Source organism: Augochlora pura, chromosome 7, assembly GCF_028453695.1.
Source record: "Augochlora pura isolate Apur16 chromosome 7, APUR_v2.2.1, whole genome shotgun sequence".
NCBI classification, from domain to species: domain Eukaryota; kingdom Metazoa; phylum Arthropoda; class Insecta; order Hymenoptera; family Halictidae; genus Augochlora; species Augochlora pura.
In genome coordinates, this window is record NC_135778.1 from 27856655 (window position 1) to 27876080 (window position 19426).

The window sequence follows — 19426 nt, forward strand, 5'->3', positions numbered from 1 at the left end:
TTTTGATGATCTATTAGTTACTTCTGAGAGTCTGATTTGACACTTTTACCTAATATTAAGCTATAAGCAAGTCTTAGCACCTTGTACTAATTCTTCATGACCTATCAGGATCTTTTGAGAATCTAGTATAACATTAGGACCTCGTATTAATTCCCAATGAAGTATTAAGGCCTTGCACTAACTATTAATAATGTACTAGAACCCTGTACTAATTCAAAATGGTGCATTAGAACCTACTTAATACACAATTAAGTATTAAAAGACCCCGTTCTAATTTCTGATATTTTCAGAATCCATTTAAACATTACGACCTAGTATTAAAAATATTATAATGCATTACAATAATATTTTAAGACCGTATGCCAACTCAAAACGACATATCAGGATCAGAACTATCTACATTCTCCCATAGATTCAGTTCTGCAATACACAGAGCGAAACCGTCCACCTATTTCACAGAGAAACAAATCCGGCGGAGCTCGGACCGCGTAAAAAATTGTTGAAAAATGAAACCAGTGTCTCGTGACAAAACAGAAAAGCGTAACGAACTTTGCGTCCGACCGAACATTTCCAAATTTGGTTTCGCGAAATACTAATCCCCCGGTGCCGTTGTTGTTGCCCGCGACACACGACCGGCCCTCTAATTGAATGGCGAATGGAAATTACGCGCGGAGCATTTCGAGACGGACACGCGAGGACGCGACGCCGGTGTCGCTTTGAAAATGAAAACTCAGCCGGGCGCCGTTAGATGAACACGGCTTTTCCGCGGCATCGCTGAAAGATTACGTTTTTTTTTTCAGTGAACGGGGAGAAATAACTCGGCCACCGTTTTGGAATGATTCGACGGTTCCGTTTATCGTCGACGAGGAACGCTTCTCATCGATACCGGCTCCGTGACAATGCACACCGGCCTGAAGAACCGTTTATCTTGTCCGAAATCGAGGTCTCGCTGTTTCGCATTTCCATGGCATTTTTGCGCACGTGCGAGACGACTAGTATTCCAGTGGCGTACAGGACTGTTTCGCTGGTGACAGGCTAAAGAGAAGTTTGATACTCTTCATTAACTCTTTACACTCTGAGGCAACACTCAAAATTATATTATTGTCCATCAAAGTAAACAAATAATTAAAATAGTAATTATTGTACAAATCACCAGGCTCAGTGTCGTATGCATAAGATGCAGTAACTTGCACAAAGTATAAATACTGTATAAGTCAGAATAAACTGTAGTCAAAGTGACCATTTTCTTATTTAGTTATTTTGAAAATTATCAGGGAAAATGCTTGCATTAATTATTAGTTACGTTATTAGGACAAGTATTATAAGAAAAACTTTACAGAATGGAAATAAATGCCATCTTCTCGTTGTTATAAAACTGAGGTACTATTAAAAAAAAATGGTGTACCGCGTCCTAAAATCATTTTTATATCATCAATGTTCAGATTTAAAAGGCGGCGACAAGTATCATTGTCCTAGAAGTCGCAAGACTGAATCGCAACAAGCACTGAGCGTCTTGACGTTATGAAACGATATCCAATTCAGGAAGTTTATAAACCGTCTATATAACGTCTATTATAGGACGTCTTTAGGATGTCTTAATGCCTTTCCGAATAGAAAAAAATAGAAAATGAAACACATATCCTTATCTGGTTCCCCTTTTATCCAAATAAAATTATATAAAACTTATATAATACAATAAAAATTACATAATATAATAAAACGTATACAATACAATAAAAATTACATAATATAATAAAACGTATACAATGCAATAAAAATTACATAATATAATAAAACGTATACAATGCAATAAAATTTACATTAAAAAAATATATATAGTAATAAAGATGCGTAAAGGTTCGCAGTCTATTCCAAAGGGCAAGCGGTAACAGGCGAACGAGACAGCGAAAGCCCCGCGGCACCAATAAGCTTCTGTTAACACGGAATCGATGATAATCCTTTGTCCCGGTGCCAGACGCAAGGAACGGCCGAATTCGCCGCCACCAGCACCGGCGAAACCTTCGAAATTTCGGCGTACAGAGACGACTGAGTAATGCGGATCGTTAATTTCTAAACCTGCCGCGCCTCGAGGCGTCGAGGCCTCTGAATGGCGAGAGCCCGCTCGTCCGCGTCAACAGAGGAGCATAATGCCGGCGCTGACGCGTAGACGCTCCCCTAACATTGTCGGAGGCTGTGCTATCGTCGTCCGAACGATGCTTTTCAACGCCATTATCATCCGGGCTGTTGCAAGCGACATGGGGTCCCGTCTTCGCCTAACGATCAAGCTCGCTAAATGCTGTCGTCGCGAGACTCTCGAGGCTCACGCGGGCTAACCGATGGCGCATAATGCATCTTGAGCCCCGGGCTGCACAACTTCTGCCCGGTTTTCGTGGATCTCGATCGATCTTACTGATCCATGACACGAGCAAACAATGGTATATATTACCGTCTTATGGTAGATAGTGTTCGTGCACCCTTTTAAAGCAGAATATATTGCTTACGGCTAGGCTAAGTGATCTAAGTATTTTTGGGATGTTAGAGGGGTTCGTTTAGTAAGCAATGTCTGATGAATGAGCTGTTTAATTTGAAAGTAACCTAACTACTTCCATTTTAAATTGTAATATGGTACAGCGAGAAGCTTCCGTGTGAAGGAACTGTGCATATTAATGAAATTACATTATGAATGAAAATATTAAAGTATATTAGCTTGCTCTGGAGAAGAATTTCAAAAATGCCATATTCACTCTAAATCTTAGATATATTTTCTAACTTATAATATTTCCTTTTGCCACAACAAAGTGTATTTCATCCAAATGAAATTTCCAAAACGGCTTTTTACAGATCCGATACAATTCCATTAATATATTCATTTCTCAGATCCATATCTTACTATAGCAATGAAAATTGAATACTTATGAATTCGTAAAAAGTTAACCCTTTCACTGCGGGCCACCATCGTAGCTGGAAGATCGATAGAAAATCTGCTCGAGCGTGTCATCGATCGCCCCTGCCGAAGGTGTTAACATTCGCTTGGCGATTAGCATCTGGAGGCAAGAAGCCGTGACACCGCAAGAGCGTTTCCTTATCGCCCGCGATCGATCTTTCCTGGCATTGTTCCTGCCGCGGACCCGACATCATCAACAGGTTGTACTGCGACGTGAAACAAGTCGGCGACAACGATTCCCACGGCACGAAATCTCCGATGCGACCGCGGACCCAGCGGCATCGGTTGCGCGAGGCTGCGCTTTGCTACAGAGAGCCGAGGAGGTCGTGGGCGGCTGCGTGTGTTTGATCGTCGAAAATAGCCGCGCGACCCATTCCTGTCCGCGTCCTTGCGCAACGTTAGAACAGAACGAGGAGGAATCGTCGCGATAGTCGTGTCAAAACATGTCACGGTTTATTAAATTGATTGCACAATGTTGCGAGGATCAACGTCGCTTGCTGACACGAAAATATTGCGGAACAGTGGCCAGCGGAACACGTTCGTTCAACGACCAATGAGACAGCCGGAGATGATCGTAACCTCGCCGTTTCGAGGCTCGTTGAGAAGCACAGACTTCGCTCTTCAAATCTGTACCACTCTTGTTAACGAAATTAATTTTTTAATATAGCTATGGGCATTTAAGTCGAAGGTTCTTAGATGAAAATGACAATTGTCTATTTTCTCACATTCTTAGGAAAAAGAGATCCTATTTTTAGTACCATTTTGGAGAGACGATTTGAGGTGTTAGAGGAGAAGCTTTGAGCTTTAAAATGAGACTCGATTCATTATTGTGCGATTTGTATTATCTAGTTATGGGAAGACGAATAAAATTCGGCTTGAAGAATTTATTCGATGTTAAGTCGAATTAAATTTGATTTGAAGAATTTATTCGATGTATAAATGGATTAAAATTTTATTCGACGAGTCTATTCTATCTATAGATCGAATAAAATTTGATTTGAACCCTTTGCTCCTAGAATATATTCAATATATCATTCGAGGAATTCATCCGTCTCGTTTATCAAATAAAACTAAATTCAGCGAAATAATGCGACGAACAATTTGAACGAAACTCTATCCTAAAAAATTGGAAACGTTACTCTAGAGAAATCGAATAACGGCGAGCTCTAAGCGCAGAACGAAATCACCGACTTCGAGTGAGCGGTGGCTGGCAGGTGTGTAGTACTTCCGGTCGCGACGCCGTCGAAACTGCAGCAGCCACGGAGAGAGATCACAATCGGAGGAGTGCAATTGGCACACGCGCCGGTTTATTCCTGCGAGTCGGCCAGCCCAATAAAACTGTCAACGGGGAATTCGATATGGAATTTTGCAAGAATCCGCGGAGGTTGCGGCGGACAAACGAGCTGGCATTATCCGGCCAGGTGGACGCAAATCTGCCGCAACGACGAAGGAAATGGTCAGTTCGCGGCCCATTCGTCTGTCGTCCGCGAATTTCCCGCGAGCTTGACGTATCCGCGCTTTGTCGCGGCCGGCCTGTAATTATAGATACGATCCGTTTCGAGATTAAACGGCCGCGCCGCATTTATAGCGCGAAAGGAAAGCGGTGTACAGCCTGTCTAATAATAGTGTCCTTATTATTTATAGGAATGCTGGTTAAAGGCTCGGCCGTGCCGAGGGCATTCGAGACGAACGGATTCGTTTGTCGCTGGGACCACCGCGAATTTGTTCAGGTGACTCGCGGAAAGAATGTCTGATCAAAGATCTAAGGTGCTTTGTGTGCTTGGCCCGTGGGGTGGATCGTCTTAAGTCTGCTTTAATTGGCGATTAGGGTAACCGCTAACAAATGTATCACAGTGTAGGTGGTCTGGACTCAAATATCTTACTGCGTAGTTTATTTATATTACTCATTTATTTCGTATTACTTTTTTAAGTTATTTGGATAAAGTATTTGTAAATGATTTGAGTGAAGAACTTTTGAGAAATTATTTAAGGATTGTTCAAATCGAGATTCTGAATTATTGGAGAAGTTCTCGAATTATTCGAGTAAAGAAATTGTTGTATAAAATATGATTTGAGTGGAGTATTATTCGAATAGAGAAATTTACGAACGTAAAATTATTCAACTAAAGCATTATTTCAATAAAGAATGATTTGAGTACAGTATCATTCAAGTAAAGAATTCGTCAAATGTGAAATTATTCGAATACAAAGTTATTCGAGTGAAGCATAATTCGAGTAAAAAAATTATTCGTGTAAAGCATAGTTCGAATCAAAAATTCGCTCAAAACAAATTCGTTCGAACAATTATCTTAAGCAAACATTTATTCGAAACAACGCGAACAATGCCGAACTCTGTGCCAAACGAAGCACTGTATGAACTGGACATGAATAAACACCGCCTAAATTTACAGCCCCGTGAAAAAAGGACTTCCGCACATAGAGGTAACCTAACGAAACAATCCAGCTACCGTGTCGTTCGTGAAAAAAAGAAAAGAAAAAACAACAAGCAGTTCGTATCGCCCGGTAAAATATTTCTAAAGTTCCCGTGGCGGGATGGAATGGCGTTTGCTCCGCGAGCAGAAAATATTCGACAATGTGCTTCCGTGCATCCGCCGGGGGGATGCACGACGAGTGCACAACCGCGGCCGGGACAATGCACGCGTGGCAAGACATTGTTCGACGCTTTTCCCTTCTCTGAACCGCTGTTTTGTCGCCGGCAATCGGGCCGCGAAACTTTTCGACACAATAAAATGCCGCGTTTAATTACCGTTGAGTGGCGACGGAGAACATTTTGAATGCCGCGGACGGGTTACCGTCGTTTCCACCGCGCCCGATCGCGCCGAAAGCAACGTCGAACGGACCGTCAGCGGTTCTATAACCTTCGACCTGCGGTTACCGGGTCGTTTTGACCCATTGTGCTGTCGAACGTCGCCTAATTACTCAATTTACAGAACTCGCGTTTCGTAAATAGCCGTTTCACTACGAACAGTATGTTAAGAATACATTAACAATGCATTAATAATACTTCAATGCATTAATAATACTAGTACTTAATATTAATATTAAAAAATATCCTAGCACTATACATCGGCGTTTTATCATATTAAAGTAATTTTTTCTACATCTCTATAAAGCGTCAATTTCTAAATATTTCCAAATCTTGCGCCGTTTATATTTTTGCTACCACGCCGGTGTAACAAAGGCTTAATGTCCCGTGGATAAATAGGGTTGTTGTTCTTGTTATAAAATGATCCGCCGGCCGAGGGTGAATTATCTACGGCCCGTTGTTTGCCAGGGATTCGTCGAGTAGCGATCGGCGAAATTCTATGAAAATTAACGGCCGACATCAAACACCGTACTCGGACATCCACGATGGCTCTTCCATTGGAATCAATATTGCTACAATTTCGTCTTCAACGATGTTTGCTGTTGACGAGGCTGGTTAAGTGTTGACATCCCGCGAGGTTCGCTTTGGGACAGCGGCGTTTACCTACGCCCATGTTATGTCGATCTCTGAGCCAGCTTTGGGATTGGCTTTGCGGCGATCTAGGTTGTTGTTGCAATCAGCGAAAGATTTGCCGTTTTAAAATTATCGTGATTTTTATATACTCAAGGTTAAAAGTAGAAAATTCAATGATGTAAAGTCAAATAAAAATGATTTTATAAATCGTTTTCGATTTGATTTTGTGTAGATAATTTTAAATATGATTTTAGATATAATGTTGGATATAATTTCGAATATAATTTCGGATATAATTTTAGATATAGCTTTATGTATAATTTTATATATAAATTTTATATATTTTATACAATACTCGAACGCTAAAAACAAGCCAACCTTTGCAACGTTTCGCTTAGAAAATTATACTCCGATAATCGAAGAGCGCGTATTAATTTTTTGGTCAGCAAACACGTATTCGCGTCGCCGCTAAAAAAATCGCGGACTCGAGACGTTCGGCGAAGCATTAATCGCGTTGATTGTTATCGGCGCCGCTGCAGACGGCAACTTTTCCTCTCTGTTCCGTCGACGATACCGCGAACGTGTCGCCATTCTGCGGAGCATAATAGAAGGCTGCCGGCAGAGATATTTCAGGCTGAATGACGACGAAAAACGATCTCGGTGCGGCGCGTATCGCCGACGAGTTATCGCGAATCAATGAGGCCGCCGACTCCGGAGTTTGCGGAACTCTCGAATCTTCTGCTTCTTCCCGCGGAACTTTTTTCGCGGCTGTCCGACACGGCCGGTGCAATTACCCTGTGCAAACGGGAGCCGGCAAACGGTCCACACGAAAAATTGTATGCACAGAGAGATTCGACGAGACGTTACATCCGGCCGACGCTCCGACCGACCTCTTCAACAAACATGTAACTGAGTCCGCTTCTGATCACTTCTGACATTGCATGTCAATCTTTTCTCATATCTACCTTGATAAAATATTTCGGCACTTGATTTATACTAATTTTTAATTAATTTTAATAAGTGTCATATCGGTTAAATAACAGTACCTAGTCTTTGCGAGCGTTTATCGCTTTTGTAGGTATGAATTAATATTATAAAAATGTAAAATATTGAATTGTATTTTTGAGAATTCTTTTTTATTTTTATGTTTAAAGTTTTAGTTATAAATAGACGAGAGTAGTGACGCGATTGCTTTCTATTATTAAGTACACTGGAACGTGTTGTGAAGTATTGTCTTCGTGTTCAACAAGAATCCATCGTTTTTCGGAGTTTCTCGTTAAATTCGCCGGGATAGATGGTCGAAATATTCGAAAGAAAATGTTCGCTTCTTTCTCTCCGGCGCGCGAAATAACCGCGAGAGGATTCTTTGTTCGAGGAGCGGAATTGATATTCTAATTCTTCGGAAGGTCTTCGGGCGGGACTGCCTGGGCCACCGCGGCCAAATGGAACTCGAAAGTTGAAAAATTCAAAAGGGCGCGCTGGGTTGATTCGATCGGAGGGGCGACCCTCGATCCCCCCTCCCCCGGCGCAACTTCGCGGTCTACTTTCGGTCTGCTTAAAGGAAAGTTACGGTCGGCGGGAGCCACGGACGGAAGTGAAAAAATTTTATGAGCCCCGGTAATGCGTCTTCTCCATCTGGGACAGGGGAAAAGCATTATCCCGGACTCCGTGCAAACCAAGATTTAAGTCGTAGCCCGCGAAGAATTATTCGTTGCCGGGCGAATTTGTTCGGCTTGGAGAAAAAAAAAAAAATACGCCGTGTTTTCGTCCGCGGTGGGAACACGCGCTCTCCCTGAGGGTGTCTCAAATCTGCTTGTTTACGACGCCCACGGTTTATCGACGAAGCGATCAGGCCGGTGACGCAGCCCCTCGAAACGCCGCGACAGTAATTTATACACCAACCGGAGGTTTACGTCTGCCGATACACGATGGAAAAGTTGCGTGATCAACCGCGATCACCCGCGACACCGGCCCCATTAATACGCAAAGAAACCAACCCCGAGGCATCTCGTTACAGGGCCCTCCACGGTTCCAACCCCCGCGCTCGTTTTTTACACAATCAGATCACGCGCGACGAGATTCGTTGACTTATCGTTCGGGATATCGTTATTTTATATCATGCGAACCGCTGCTTCGAATTTAGTTAGGGAATAATTCTAGGCGAAATTGTGACACAGTCAACTAGACGCTCTGACGATTCTAGATCATATCTAGGGTTCAAGCTGGATCGAAAGGGAGACTGTTTAAATCAGAGCTAACTAGGTGTTGTTTAAAATGGTAATAATTAATCAATGCTTAATCCAGAGGTAATTAATCAATAGTTACGCCATAGGTGATTAAACAATTTTCAATGAAGAGGTAATTATTCATTACTTAATTTCGAACGATTTAGGAACTACGTTACTAAAAAGAGACTGTTTAAATTGGGTCTCAGTATATACTTAAATTTGATTTGACTTGACACTGTTTAATTTAAATCTAACTAGACATTGTTTAAATTGTGTCTAACTAAACAATGTTTAAAATGTAATTCAGTAGATAATGTATAAATTGTATCTAACTAGATACTATTTAAATTAGATCTCAGAGTATACTGTTTAAATTTCATCAAAGTAAACACTGTTTAAATTGGATCTAAATAGACACGGGTTTATTTTATATCTAACTAGACATTGTTCAAATTGAATTTCAGTAGACAATGCTTAAAATCTATCTACCTAGATACAATTTAAATTAGATCTCAGCGCATACTGTTTATATGGTACCGAAGAGATTTAGACACTGTCTAAATTGGATTTAAATAGCCACTGTTCAAATTGTCCAAGAAGTATCGTCGGCGTAATAAACGTAACGATACCACTAATCAAAGGACTAAGCCATTAAACATTTGGCTACCGAAAATAATTCCGGCTAAATATGACCGCGGTATATCTCGATTCGACGGAAACCTAATTCAGTGCCGGGACTTAAAGTGTTAGCGTGGTCCAGACCAAACTCCACGGACAACAGGCGAAACTTAATTTAAAGCTATTCTAGTCCGGGGTATGGGTAACATGATTTAAATCTAACCGACACCCTAAGCAAAGTTGTAACCCGATATAAACTTAGCCCACACCTACGCGAATTAATGTAAACTCGAACGTTGCCTTAATCTAAATTGCCTCCAACTTACGGACGATAAAAACATCACGATTGATGATCCGAGAATTATTACTCGTGAAGCGAAATGATTAACGAGGAGGAATTTTCATTTTCGACCTCTTTTTTTATATGGCCTTTTACTTTTTGAGGGCGATACGAGAATCCTATTTTGATCCGGGCACGGATAACAGTTCTCGGCTCTTTCACTAGATGGCTACACAGCTGATCTCATCCCCCAACAACCACCATCGATCCTTATCTACCCCCGTTCCAGCGTTCGCACAATTTGCCACTGTCTAGTGGAAGAAGTCCTCCTCTCGGTGGTCTAACTTCGGAATCATTGCAACCGGAGCAAAGTGGACGTTATAGTTTTCGATCATTTAAGCGTCAACTAGCTAAAGAGGAGGTGCGAACAGTCTCTTAGGTTTTTATGTCCACGTTGTAACAAATTCTGCCAATCAATTGCCCCAATAGTATGTTAACTAATCTAAAAGATGCTTTACAATATCTATATGAATAATTATGTATCAGGTATTTGAATATATATAGTATGTATGTATTAAGTTTTTACAATATTAGTAGGCCTCGGCAGAATACAACAAGAATTTTTAAAACATTTTCAAGACATTTCATGACATTTTGTTCGCGTTCGCCGTATAACTCTAACATTTGTTGCCATTTGAACTCATTATGAATTGGGACATGATCTAAGATTGGAACGTCCCTCTTCGAAATTTTTAATCGATTTCTAACCACTCGAAAAATTCTCAAAATTCCTGTCAAATGCATCGGTCGTCCTAGAAAAATTCCAATTGTCCTTTAATTAATCCTCTGCGTTCGAGATCTTCCAATAATCCAATATAATATAGTGGATATCCGATACCGATAGCCATTAACGCAGAACCGACATCGGATCGTCGTTACGATCGAATCGATTCTGGCCACGAGGGTGATGCCATAATCGCAGATAGGGAAGCGATGCTGATCGATCGGCGAACAATTTAACCGGATGGCGCGGTTTAGGGCGCGCGGAGTATACTGATGCTCGCGATTTTTTTTCTAGAAGTCTGTTTGGTCGTTTTGGTTGGGAATTTTAGGAAAATTCACTGGATATTCAGCGAGAGCCTATGAATTTTCTGGTTAACAAATACACGGTAGAAATGTCTTTACAAAATCGAAGACTATTGACAGATCGAACAAATGGAAAATTGATCACATCGCGCGGTTTCGAACAGTAAAAATACGCTGACATTTGCAAATTATTTTTTAAAAAACCACAAAGCGATTCCGTCTGCAATTATTATCATAATTAACCTGACGATCTAGCAGCGCCTAGGAATTTTACAGTTGAAAAATATACAGTCGAAACGCGATTAAAAAATCGCCTTATAGATGCGAGCAGGTGAAAAATAATCCCGTCGATTATCGACGATGGCATAATCGGCAGGAGTTCGACTGGGTTCGGGCTCGGTCGACATTAGGCTGAGGGTACACTAGGCCTAAGCTGGCTTACGTCTACATCAGGACCCTGCGTGTTGACATCGGGACGGATTACGTCAACGGCGGGCTGCAGATTACGAAATTAATTCTAGGATTATTTTCTAGCCTTTGCTGCTGAAGTATCCCGATTCGTATAATCCTGCTGAAGAATGAGGATTATGCTCGCCGGCCAACCTCACCTGCTCGCGGCGCCGCTTAACGAAGCGGCTTGTTAGAAGGCCGACTTTTTTCCGTGTCTGGCCCGTGTCACGAGCCGGACACGTGTTTCGCATACTTAATATCCAACTGGCAGATTTTGGCATATTTTGGTGGTCTAACGAATCGAATTTCCATCACAGAATGTATGCGATACATTAATCGAATGAAATTATGTTCGAAGAATTTGTAAGAATTATTATTTGATTTAACCCTTAGCGCTACGATTTCTGTTCGCAAATACGTTCGTTAACACTTGTGTGCGACTAATAAATTCCTAGGCGAGACATGTAATTTATATTTACTGTTTCTCAACCTTTATTTCAATGTGTAAACATTGGTAATAGGAGGGTAGGATTCGATTTTGATTTAACACAGTTGAATAATATCTATATTCAGTAGACCCGACCCCAAATTTTGATAACTAGGGGGATCATATTTTCCTGGGGCGAGGGGTTAATGCCTTGTTCGAAGCATTTATATAGCTAAAGATTTATTCGATCACAGCTTTATTCGAATTTATTCGAGACGTTCACCGACCGAAACATTTCTCGCAACGGATTCAGCTCGCAACCAGGTATCCTCGGAATTTCTTTTTAATTCCCCGGTTGTTTATCTTTCCCCCGTTTGCGCCGTCGTTCGCGCATTACATAATTCATCTCCGGAAAGAATTTCAGCCGGGAAGAAACAATTTCTGCGGGCCGGGCCGATGGGAACGCCCTTCGAATTCAGAAATCCCTTTCATCCCCCGAATATAAATTCGCCAGCCAGGATTCGAGGCCTCTGTACGCTAAATAATTCATTGAGCAGGAAGCTCGCTGTCATAGAAGACCTCAAAGGGGCCTAAGAGAAATCTCTCTTCGCTATTGCGTCCCCTAACCCTAATCAAATTTCTCCTTGTCTGGATGCGCACCACCGAGAGCGCGTCTTTGGGACTTTATTACGAGGAACCGAACCTCCGCTACCTGTCTGAAAGCTTTATAATTATCTCTGCCCACCTTTGGCAATGTAAAAATAATATTTTTAATGTCGTATCGATAGAGATACGATTTTTGCAACAGTTACGTAATTTTGCATTCACGAATAGGTACGCGTGTGTCTCTAAATTCATCTTTGGGATTTTTTCTTGAAATGATCGATAGATCTAGGCGTGGGCAATCTTTTGCATACGTTTCCACATGGTGTGACAGAGCGAACAAATTTTTAAACGCCCCGTTAAACGCACCGGCGATTATTTATTGCAGCAACAAATTTCTGTCGTGTCAAAAATATAACGCTTATCCCGCATGTCTCGACGCTTCAGTTTTAAATCAACAAACGGAAGTTTGTTTTACTCGTTGCGAGCGCGGCGAAGCTCGTGATATTTTTTAATAAAAACTATTTGCCAATATTGCGAGCAACAAATCAATAGTAAATATAATCTTTGCTAATTCCTTTAGACTTAGGCTGTCTGTCTGTAATTGTATTCGACGCAGAAACAAACGAGGAAAATATTGGTTGCACCCTTAATGACATTAACATGTAGTAACCAATAATTATTACATAATTTTTTTAATATTAGATATCTTTCGCGATGAACAAAATAAATGGGATAAATCAAATAAATATTTTTTGACCGATGGTAAAGTGTTAACTATTGTATTTGTGACTGCAAGTGAATTACGACAAGATAATAATAAATTTCGAGGATTAATACCAACTTAATCGCGATATCTTGGAGAGTGATACAATGAGGATTAATACTAACTTAGTCACGATACTTTGAGGATTAATACAATGAAGATTAATACCAACTTAATCACGATACCTTGAATATTAATACAGCGAGAATAAATACCAACTTAATCACGATATCCTGAGGATTAATACAACGAGGATTAATACAACGAGGATTACTACCAACTTAATTACGACGTCTTGTGGGTCAACGCGACCAAGAACAGTTCATCCGAATCAATCTTTTTCGCACACAGAAGTTCCTCGAAGGCATGGTTTCATCGGCCGCGGACAAGGACAAGGTTCACGCCCCCGTATGTTTCCCCATTCTACCGACATTTATGTGCGATCTGATCTAATTTAAGGGCCGAGTAGAAGGCACTATCCATCTATCATTCACTACCACCCCCCCTTGACACGGCTTTCATCCTGCCGTAATTCGACACGCTCCATTCTCTCATCCATTTTCAAGGCATGCCTGCACGCTGCCCTCTTTATTACCCTCAAAGTGCAAGAACGGAGGAACGGTGATGGTGGTTGGACGACGATGGGGATCAGGATAGGAGGGTACAGCCGAAAACAAGCCGCGCGAGGAACGTCGCCCGTCAAGTCAGACAACCTGGAACCCGGGTACTTCCGAACTTCTTTGAACTCGCGCGCGTTTATTGATGCTTCCCGGAAGCTGCAGCAAAGTTGAAGATTTCGACAAAGCTGTCCGGAGATATTGAGGGCCTGTATCTGACAGGACAGCAGCGGAGAAATAAGTTGGCGCGGGATGTTTCTGTCTGCGTGGGACAATAAATGGCCCGTCACCAAATAAACAATCCACCCGAGGAAGAATCTGTCATGGTTGTGGCTGGCGGATAGGGCGGATAGGGCGGATGTCAGGGGAGAAAATCAATGAGAATCAGTTTGGTGGGGTAGCCTTGGTGATAAAGCACTACGTAGTCCGCCACCAAATAAACAGTCTGGTCAAAGAGTCTGTCGTGTTTATAGAAAAAGGAGATGTCAGCTGATTAGCTATGAGAGTAAGATCGCTAGCCCCGATGAATTAATAGCTGGACGTAGAGGAGATAACGAGCCTCTGGGCGAGGAGTTTTAGGGATGGGTAGCGGCTGAAGGCGTGTGTGACACTATAGGGGATGTTGGTCCACTTGGCAGCGACAGACGTCTCAATCTTTTAAGAGGGGACCTGGCGGACTCGTCCCAAGCGATCGACAGAAGTTTTCCTATTAACCCAACCGTGTAGAATGTCATTCACCTCGGGCAACTTCGAGGATGGTATTCCGATCGAGTGAGCTTTATAGCTACCGCGTGACCCCAGCAGCTGGGAACAGCTAGAGTTCTGCATACGGCGGCGCCGAATTCTAGAAACCTGGCCAAAACTCCTAGACTACATTTTCTAAGTTTGGTCCGAATTTTTTGGCAAGTCAGTTTTTCAGGTACTCGTTCACCAATTGGATCTGTCATTTGGTTTCTAAAGATTTGATGACCAGATTTGTATAGATAATAGCTCGGATTATAAATTTTTAACTAAGTTCTAGTCGCGTTTATACTTTGGCCATGTTTAAAGGATTCGAGACTTCAGGATCTACTTGACTGATTGATTTGAAATTTTGCGCATTCGTTCCGAATTTATGTTTTCTTGCCTGATTTCGATTTGATTAGGAAAGCACGACGATTGCGAAAATGGCATTGAAGACTATGTGACTTTATGAGAGTTACGATAATGAAAGACGAGAAATGATCGCCCGCGATATCGAGATTCGGGAACACTGTGCGCCGGCGAAAATCGAAGGAAACAGGGTTAACGTTCGATAGAACCTGATAACAGTCCACTGACCTCTCCTTAGTGTTGCGGCCCTCCTCATCGTCCTCCTCCTCGATATCGTGCAGCCTGGGGCTTAACCGGTGCTGGGTGCCCCCCTCTTTCCCGAACTCCTCATCCTCCGCCCTGATCAGCTCGACACCCTTGTCGTCGTCCAGGTCGTCGAGGTCCTCGTCCAGGTTGCCCAAAGGCGCCAGCACGCTCGCTTGAACCACCGACACTTTTTTCTGCTGCTGTTGTTGCTGCTGTTGCTTCTGCTTCTCCTGCTGTTGCTGCGCCTTCTCCTGTTGCTTCTCCTGCGGCTGCTGTTGCTGCTGTTGGCTGGGCTGCTGTTGTTGCTGGTACTTGTGGCCGGTGGAGCCCTTCTTGGCCTCGGGGGTGGCCCCCGAGACAGCCGCACCACCCCCACCCCCGCCGCCACCGGCGCACGGCAGGCAGCAAGACCACGCGCCCCCCACCTCGGCACCCTAGCGCCACTTAGCGTCAAAACATCCAGGGCCGGCTCCTCCAGATAACCCTTTGCCGCTTCTATAGATCACTTCCGGTCAGTCCTGAACCTCTCACTGCCGGATATCTATGGCTACATCGCCCTACACCCTTGTTAGACCCGGTCGATTCTCTCTGAGATACCCCTGTACTTTAGGGGCAGACTAGACCTGGGTGCTATGCTTCTCAAGGTGCTCACTGGCATTGGACATCACTTGAAGACTTTGATCCAGGTTGTCTGGAATCTTCCTTCTGGACTTCGAAAGCGTCTGGCAGATTCTCGTCTTTATCTAGAATTAATCCAGATTTTTTTATGTTTTCTGTATCATCTTCTACGGTGTCTCGTCACCTGGAAGATTGTTTCTTTTACCTACACCCAGTCCAGGTCGTTTAGTGTCTTCTTCCCGGACTGCTAAAGTGTCTCGCAACCTGCCAGATCCTTTCACCTACACTCGGTCCAGGTTGTTCGATGTTCTCTAAGTGTCTTCTAACTTAGCAACCTCTTTCCTTCGTCCGATCCTTCGTAAACAGAATCTATTCCTCCACTTAATGATCAGTAGTACGCATTCCTGATCCTCCAAGACCCCCAATCACCTCGTACCTTCTCCGAATCCCTCCGGACGACGATGAATCCACTTTAGGTCGCTCGAGACTAGTCCAGCCGTGTACTCTTTGCGTCCACCGTCTCGTTAAACAAGGATCTCGACCTTTCCTCGTTGATCAATAACGCGGGCCTCTCGGCATCGACCTTGCCTTCATTTGGACGCAGTTCAGGTTGCTCTGCGTCCTCTTTCCTGATCCCCTGAGACCCGTAAGTGTCTCGTAAGACCTCCGCCGTGTCCCAGTTCTCGTTAAGAAGGCGGCATCGGCGTTCTAAGAACTGTCCAGCCCCTCTGGAGTCTGTTGCACCGGCCTGCACGGGCGCTTCGCTCACTCCCCGGACTTATCGAGCTCAGTTCACGGAACTTCGGCTCGCTGCTACTCGTTTTTCTTTACACCAGTCCAACTGAATTCATCCGGAATTGAACTTTCAGGAAGTTCGCCGCGGTTTTATACACGGTGGACAATTGGTTGGCAAATCGTACACGATATCTTCGCAATGCACTTTGTCCGATGCGCGAGATTAGGATCACCGGCTGCTGGACTCTAGCCACCACCGCTCTCCGATGTGGTCCAGAGACTGTATGCGAATTTTTACGCAAGGTTTTATGCTCCTCCAGACTCTCCGTCGTCCTCTTGGTTGTAGATTACGGTCGATAGACGATCGTCTCCACCGAGAGACACTTTTTGCTCCTGCAAGAACGTTTAACGACTTCTCGGACAACTGCCGAGCTGCCGTTAATGCTTCTTTAAAGCTCTCTTGATGCTCCGCGGTCGCCCCGATGACTTCGTGGCGCAGATATAGCTCGTCAACTACCTAAGTATACCTCGGAGGTGCGGGTGAGTTTGTGTTGCGCGGTGATGTCGTAGGCCCTTGATATTCACGTACAAAATTTCAATGGTTTTCGAGGGTTTTCAATGGCTTCTCCTATCAGGGGGTTTGATGACGTTCGAGCTAATCGAAAGATGAAGTCCTGGCTGATTAGCTCGCCTGCTAGTTTTTAAATCAGTTAAGAGATCGACGGCAGATTTGCGAACCTTCTTTCACTGGTTTCCAAGGGTTGGACGATGTTTGAGCTGATCAAAGATGAAGTCCTATCACTGACAGTTCCTGCGGTGGTGACAGGGTTATAATAACGCCGTCGACATATCGAACATCTTGAACTGAGCACGTAGATGGAAACGAACGCAAACACTGATGGCCCCGATCCTTGATCCCTGACACACTATCGCGATCTTGCTTGCTCAAACACGATCAGGATTCGTCAGAAAGGCTTAGCCCAAGACGGAGGATCCTCCTCAACGGCACGGTGGCGGCGCATGCCGGGAGCTTAGGCTCTCGGCGAACCACGATTTTCGAAACGCACTCGACTCGAAGGAGTTTGACACTGTTTGAAGAGTTTCGACACTGTTCGTAGACGTTCCAGACCGGTCAGTTTCGCGCGGGAACTTAAGCACGGACCACATGTTCAGCTTCATCAGCTCCCAGCTGAGTTTTTCCGGGTTCTCACGGTGCGGCGTTCTGGGTTTTTTTTCAGCGTTGCCGCGCGACACGTGCGCAAACACGCGTGAACTCGCGGAGGCAACGGTTGCGAAACGAGCCGCGTCGTTTTTTCGGAATAATCCCCTCCTCCATCGCGACCGTGGCGCACAGAAGACACAGGAAACTGATTGTCGATGGTGAATGGGTTCTATGACTGCACTGTGATCCCGTTCGGTGATTACGGTGCTATCTGGAAGGACTTTCTCGATAACTACGCGGCTCGAGAAGAATTGCGATTGGCGAAATGACAGAGAGAGAAAGACGAGGCTGAAGCGAGCTGTTTGTAACTGCACGCGATTATGTGTAGATGCGTGTCGAATGGGTTGGTTTTAAGATATGGGAGTCGAAAATTCTTTTGGAAATCTTTTTATTCTTGTCTACCTATTTTTATCTCCCTATATTATCTACCGTGTGACTGACAAGATGATGCCCGCGGAATTAGGATAACATGTTTGAAGCACTTTGACACTTTCTAAAAAATCATTAAATATTTTAGAATGCTATTTGATAAACGGAGGCTGCAAGAATTTTTGCAGATGACTTTTATTATGCTAGAACGTAATCATATTTCGCTATTTACAACTTCGTCTATTATTATACAATCCACGGTATCGTTGTAGATAATTTTTCAGAGCTCTTTACCAAATCGTATAAAATTATTAAACACTTCCATACGCTTCTTAATAAACGTCCGGAGGTTGTACTAATTCTTCCAAACGTTTTTTGTAGCTACAGCATTATTTTAAAATTTAATAAAACGTCAAGACCACAGGTCGCGGTATTTTCTGTTAATAATTCCACGGCTCATAGTTCTCTAATTTAACTGAACTTGTCCACATATCTCTACATACGTAAACGTATATAATAACACAGAAATGCCAAACGACCGGTCGGTAAAATGTTAACTTGCCCAGCGACGAAACATTTCGATTCGTTTGTAATCGCAGACGAGCTGTACATTGAGAAACGGTGTGCATGATCAGCTTCGGAAAATGATCGAGTTTCCTGTTTCATTACTGCCGGCGCGGCGGGATTCAATTTCTTTTTTCGGCGCGTGATGGATGGAGGATATGACAGTGTTACGGTATTCACCACGCCCCGATTATTCTCGCGTTGGTAATATCAAGGTTTGGCCGGTTCGCGTGTAATATTCGTGCAGGCCGTTCGAGCAGGAAATCGAGTAGTTCCATTCGAGTATTCGATATTAGGTGAGCAGAAATCGATATTCGAGGGCTGTCATCTTCGTGATCGGGATACCGCCGCGAGTAGATGATTTTGATCGACCTTCGCGCGCACGCGTGCCCGGTTCTTTTCCGCGATTATGGTCACCATGGCGCGCGGGGCGCCCGCGACGCGTTCTACCCCTCCCCGCTTTTCCCTCGGCGCTGTTTAATTAAACACGAACGCGTTACGCAACGGCTTTAATTTCAGAATGCACCGACGATTCCGTTTTCATTGAAATATTGAATAGAGTCGAATGACGCCCGCCATTGTTACGAAGCTAAATATTTCTTGACGATAATGATGCGAGGGGCCGGGCCGTAACCGATGCCATTTCGTTCTCTCCCTGTAATTCCGTTCGCGTTTCATTCGCTTAATTGGCAGTTTTATAAACGAGCGCCCGCACGTCCGAAAGCAAGTAACGCTGCTCGATGTCTACAATTTTTATTTCAACTTCCGTCCGTGAATTTGTTAGCACGGTATCGCACTCCGGTATATTACCGTTCGCTGATTAGAACTCGCCCTTCGTTTCTAAATTTGTTGGCGGAATATTCGCGGCGATGTCACCGTTCGTTTATTGGGATTTTTCGTTCGTTCGTCAAATTTGTTTCTACAATTTCAGTCGGTGGAGTGTTATTATTTGGTAGAATTTTTCGTTCGTTTGTCAGATGGAGTGCAGAAGCACTGTAATTAGACACGATACAGATTGATATTACAGAAAAAGAAGCTAATATGTGAGTAGATATATATGTAAACTAGCAAACCTGGCGAACTCCGTTTCGCCACCAGATG

General features: G+C 43.5%; 1 protein-coding gene across 2 annotated transcripts in view; it reads right to left on the reverse strand.

The window, feature by feature from the left end:
• Dnc (phosphodiesterase dunce) overlaps window positions 1-19426 on the reverse strand; it is a 467245-nt gene that overhangs the window by 430501 nt on the left and 17318 nt on the right. The window contains exon 1 of one of the 2 annotated variants that reach the window (XM_078188083.1): window positions 14800-17603. The exons of the other annotated variant lie outside the window; for it this stretch is intronic. The gene's annotated coding sequence lies outside the window, so the exon portion shown is untranslated. Of the gene's footprint in view, window positions 1-14799; window positions 17604-19426 lie in introns of those variants that run through there. 2 annotated transcript variants of the gene reach the window in all.